Source organism: Sciurus carolinensis, chromosome 3 (assembly GCF_902686445.1).
Source record: "Sciurus carolinensis chromosome 3, mSciCar1.2, whole genome shotgun sequence".
Classification (NCBI taxonomy): domain Eukaryota; kingdom Metazoa; phylum Chordata; class Mammalia; order Rodentia; family Sciuridae; genus Sciurus; species Sciurus carolinensis.
The window spans coordinates 23,004,307-23,010,306 of NC_062215.1; positions in this window are offsets into that span (position 1 = coordinate 23,004,307).

Below are 6,000 nucleotides of genomic sequence, written 5' to 3' on the forward strand. Positions count from 1 at the left end.
GCCTCCTGAGTAGTTAGGATTATAGAACAAACCAATGCCGGGACATGTGACCACTTCCCTACCTCCAAAAAAGTTCAAGAGCAGGAAGACTGTTCCCCTTGGCTTGAGATGGATGACCTTACATATCTGCCCCAATGTTTGACAAGGGACTTCAGAGAGGACAGGGATCTGCTGGAGAGTCCCAGGTACAGTTCCTGAGGACTGGGCCATAGGTACTCTGGCTGATTGTGTCAGAACAGCATCTTAGGAAGGGAATAAGGCCAGTTGGGTAGCATATCAGCACAGCGTTGGGCTGGACCCACTGGGCCTCAGCCTCAGCCTTTATACACAAACCCATGAGAGGGTAGGGCACAGGCTGGGGCTATTTCCTGACTAGGCACCAGAGGTTCTGGGAAAGTCAGGGTCTGCTGGGACAGCCCAAGCTGGAGAGAATCAAGAGCCGATGTCCCATAGCTCCCCACCACCATTAACTGAAAGAGGAGATGGTAGTACAGCAAAACAAAGTCATAAGATGGACACTTGCTCCCCTACTGTCCCTAAGAGGCCAAGAGAGTGAGGGGCACCCTCAAGCTTCAAGATTGCCCCCAGATCCATAAGATACACAGAATCCTGGAGGCTACTGGACCTGGACCTTCACATGACCCCACAAGAGGGACCTGTCCACTCTACCAGACAGGACAAGCAATACACAGCATCATATGAATCCACTGTCCTCCCTGCTCCCCCACTGCCTGATCTCACACACACACACACACAGGCACAGTGGTGACAGGACGTTTGTCCTTCACTGGGTACTAGAGTTTATAGAACACAGTCCAGCTCGCTGTGGAAATACTGGAAGTGGGTGCTCAGAAGAGGGGGCTGCCCAGAAGCTATAGTGGGACTGGTCTCTGCTCCTTCCCTGTCCTGGGGTATGGAACGGACTGTGTTTATGGACAAATACAGCCAGCCCCTGTTCTCACTGTGCACAGACAGCCCAGCCTCCTTTGCCACCAAGGCCCTTGCAGAGAGCAGAGACAGGGCTACAAAAACATGGCCTGCTCTCATGTGACCCTAAGCTATCTAAGTTCTATATTCTGGGAGCTTCTCCCCAGAAAAAGCCAAAGAGGTTACCAGATCCCTGGGCTGGCACCTCTGTCTCCTGGTACCTGGGCCCTCTCCAAAGCTTCTATATTGTCTCAGTCTCTGTGACACCCTCCTCCCACCTTTCTCAGGGTCTCCCCATCTAGTGTCACTGCCTATTCCCAGCTCTCCTTGGCCCTCTGTCAAGGGGGAAAAACCTGGGCTCCAGGTAGAGGGAGCTGCACTGCTTGCAGCCCCCACCCCACTCATTTTGCTCTGCACTCTGGTCAGGCACAGCACGGGGTCTGAGCACCCATCCTTCGGCCAGAGGAGGCTCAGACCCTGGAAGGGTGCAAGCAAAGTGAGGCAGGGACACTGCCCAGACTGCCCGTCCTTCCTTCCTTCCCTCCCTCCCTTTCTTCCTCCCTCACTCCCTTCTCTCCCTTCTCTTCCTCCCCCCCCCCCCTTTTTTTTTCTTTCCTTCCTTTCTTACTAGAAATTGGACCAAGGGACACTGAACCCCATCCCCAGCCCTTTTTATCTTTTTATTTAGAGACAGGGTCTCGCTAAATTGCTTAGGGCCTCCTTTAGTTGCAGAGGCCAGCCCCAAACTTTCGATCCTCCTGCCTCAGCTAGCTGAGCCACTGGGATTACAGGTGTGTGCCACTGCACCTGGCTAGTTCTTTATATTTCTGAATATAGTTTCTCACCTGTAAAACAGGGGCAAGGCCTCCATTCCTGTTCATGTGGCAGTGAGGATTCAAGAAAATCCTGTGGAGTCAAGGACACCCATGTCCTTACCAGAACCTAATTCTGGGGTACAGACATGACAATTTCAGAAACTCCACTCACACAGATCATTTTAAGGACAATTTTTAAAAATATTATTTTAGATATAGATAGAACTTTATTTTATTCATTTATTTGTATGTGGTGCTGAGAATCGAACCTAGTGCCTCACATGCACTAGGCAAGTGCTCTACCACTGGGGCACAATTCCAGCCCTAAGGACAATTTTTGATGCAATTTTTTTCTAATAAATTTTTGGGGTTATTGGGGATTGAGCACAGGGCTATGCACATTCTCGGCAAATACTGAGCTACATCCCCAGCCCTTTTTATTTTTTATTTTTCATTTTAAGATAGGGTCTTGCCAAGTTTCTGAGGTTGGTCTTGAATTTGCAATCCTTTCACCTTGACTTTTGGAACTGCTGGGATTACAGGCATGTACCACTATGCCTGGCTCTAATTTTAATTTTGTTTGGTTTGATTTGGTACCAGAGATTAAACCCAGGAGCACTTAACCACTGAACCACATCCTCAGACCTTTCAAATATATTTTATTTAGATGCCAAGCATGGTAGCCCATTCCTGTAATCCCAGAGGTTCCAGAGACTGACGCAGGAGGATCATGAGTTCAAAGCCAGCCTCGGCAACTTAGCGTGGCCCTAAGCAACATAGTGAGAACCTGTCTCTAAATAAAATATAGAAAAGGCTGGAGATGTGACTGAGTGGTTGAGTGCCCTTGAGTTCAATCCCTGGTATAAATAAATAAATAAATAAATAGATAGATAAATAAATGATTTATTTAGAGACAGGGTCTTGTTAAATTGTTTATGGCCTCACTATATTGCTGAGACTGGCTTTGAACTTGCAATCCTCCTGCCTCAGCCTCCCAAGCTGCTGGGATTACAAGTGTGTACCACCGTTCCTAGCTCTAATTTTAATTTTTAAGGTAAAGTTACAATTTAAAAATGTTAATGGTTGATCAGAAATTTTGGATTTATTTTAAGTCCTGCTTTTCTTTTTTAATGGACTCTTTCTCACCTGAAATGTTCTATCATTTTCTAGGCCTTGACCTAACTCCATCCTAATGACACGCTTTTAGGGGACCCCTAAGACTACAAAGTAACTTTTTTGGTTTTGTTTTTGGATGCTGAAAATCAAAGCCAGGGCTTCCAGCATGCTGAAAGCACACTTTACCAATAAGTACAGCCCCAGGACCACAGTGACTTTTTATCTGTAAAAAGTGATGAAAAATAACACTTCAACATCCTTTTCCTCTCACCAAAATGTTTTGTTTTGTTTTGTGTCCCAGGCAACATTTCAATCTAGAGAACCATAGAGAGAGAGGTCGACACTCACAGGTAGACAGTTGAGAGCCAGGCCTGGTGGTCCACACCTGTAATTCCAGTCTCTCTGGAGGCTGAGGCAGAAGGATCTCAAGTTCAAGGCCAGTCTCAGCAATTTAGCAAGGCATAAAGCAATGTAGCAAGATCCTGTCTTAAAATAAAAAAATAAAAAGGGCTCAGAGGTAAAGTGCCCCTGGGCTCAATCTCCAGTACCAAAAACAAACAAAAAACAGGGAAGCATTTCTTATTCATCCATTCATTCAACAAAATGATACTGAGTGCTACCGTGTGCCCAGGAGTCCTGCCCTCTCCTGAGCTCAGATACCCGTTGCTTCCCCACAATGGAGTCCAGAAGGACTGGTCTCCGAGTTCCATTCAAAATGATGAAGAAAGGAGTGGAGAAGAGAACGTGGGGAAGGATTAATTAAAAGGAAAAAAGTCACGTGGGATTTTTCCGACACAATGAGGCACGGGAAAACACATACACACACACACACGCGCGCACACACACGCTGACAATACCCTATGGCAATCACCTTGTGGTTTGCATGTCTGTATATGCAAATATATGCAGCCCCTCCTCCCAGTCAGTGGCTCTGAGGCCCGCGTGTGTGGGGATCCACAGGGCACTGTGGCGCTCACCAGCGCCCTCTGGAGGCAGACGGCGCGCGGGCCTTGCTCAAACCCTCCACCTACTCCTCGCCGCCCGGCATCCCCGGGAAGTGTCTGTTCCGGAAGGCTCTGCTCCTGTCTCTAACTTGCTGCCTACAGCCCAGTCTCGTGGCGCTTGCTTTCTCCACGCCCTGTCGCTGTGCTTCGTGGTAGTACCGAATCCTGTCGTGGAAGTTATAGATGTGCAGTTCATTCTCTGTCTGCTTTGTGTAATGTCTGTTTTCCCACCGGAGTGGGGATGCCTTGAGGGAAGGGACTAAGCTGCACCAGCGCTGGCGTTAAGCGCATGTTTTCCACGACACACGCTGTGAGTTCAAGCACAACTGTGTGGGCTTGGCTTTCTGAGCCTCATGCTGTAACTACAAAAGGGACAATGTGAGCCTCTCTGCCATGGATAGAGACATTAATGGAGCTCTCTGGAGATGCGTTATCTTTTTCAACATTGTATCCTAGCACCTGATACATTATAGGTTATTTAACACTTAAAAGTACACGTTTTGCGGGGGTTGCAGTTGTGGCTCAGTGGTGAAGAGCTTGCCTAGCATGTGTGAGGCCCTGGGTTCTAGCCTCAACACCACATAAAATTAAATAAAATAAAGGTTTTGTGTCCTTCTGCAACTAAACAAAAATTTTTAATTAAAAAAATAAAAATAAAAAAGTACGGGTTTGGATTGGGGGCAAGTGGGAGAGCACCTACTTAGCCACTTGGTTCAAACAGGCCTTTATTCAACCATCCCCAGTACGGAAAAAAAAAATTTTTTTGTTGTTTCTTTTTGTGATACTGGGGACTAAACCCAGGGGCACTCTATCGCTGAGTTATGTCCCCAGCCCTTTTATTTGATTTTATTTTGAGACAGGATCTTACTAAGTTGCAGAGGCTGGCCTCGAACTTTCAATCTTCCGGCTTCAGCCTCCCAATTGCTGTCAGTGGCACCGGATAAAGTATAGGTTTATTTACGTAAAATAACACATGTAGAAGGTCTGTCTAGTTAATAAACTGTTCTTCAGTGCTCAGTATGACTTCAGAGTGCCTTGCAAACATTCCATCTTGTGTGGCAAATACTATTTTTTCTTCAACCCAGCGGTGCTTTTACCACTCTGACACATCCCTGGCCTTTTTATTTATGTATGTATTTTTACTTATTTTTTTATTTTTGACCCAGGGACTAGCTCAGTTGCGGAGGCTGGTCTCTATATTAAAATACTCTTGCTTCTTGCTGGATTGGGTGGCTCATGCCTGGGAGGCAGAGGCAGGAGGATTACAAGTTTGAAGCCAACCACCCTGTTTCAAATCAAATCAAATAAAATAATAAGAAGGCCTGGGGATGTTGCCCGTACACCATGGGATTTTAAAACAAGTCCCAGGCAATAGTCTAATCTGAAAAGCTAGAGGGGGAGGTCTACCTCTCCTCCAAAGAAAGAGAGACTGAGAGAAAAAACATTTCTCGTTCATTCATTCACTCATTCAACAACACCCAAAGAGGCAGTCTCTGGGGCAGCTTCTTTCTTGGGTACCCCTAATTCTGGTCTCTGGGCCCTGTGGATGAGTTACATGAGAGATGTGGCTGGGCTGCTGTGGTTGTGACAGATGACATGGTAGATGGGTAGGAAACAGGATTTGTGTCTTATCCTAGAGGCCGTGGACTCTGAACAGGCATCCAGCTTGAGTTGGGACTCCCTTGGGTTGAGCAGCCTGTGGAGTGTGCAGGAAGGGGGAGCCCCACAAGCAGAGGAGCCTGCCCTGAGGATTTGGGTTGAACCATCCACTGGAGGAGCTCCTGTCACACTGCACCAGGGATTGAACCCAGGGGCACTTAACCACTGAGCCACCTCCCCAGCCCTTTTTATTTTTTATTTTGAGACAGGGTCTCATGAAGTTGCTGAGGCTGGCCTTGAACTTGGGATCCTCCTGCCTCAGCCTCCTGAGTCACCGGGATTACAGGCGTGCGCCACTGGGTCCAGCTCCCCACTGTACATTTTCAACCACCTTGAGAGCTAGGATAGATCTCACTTACAGATAAGGAAAGGGCTGTGTAACTTGTCCAAGGTCCCAAGCTAGCAGGGAGTGGACTGGAGCCTGAGCCACCTCACTGTCCTGCACACCTACATAATCACCCAAGCCAAGGTACCATACT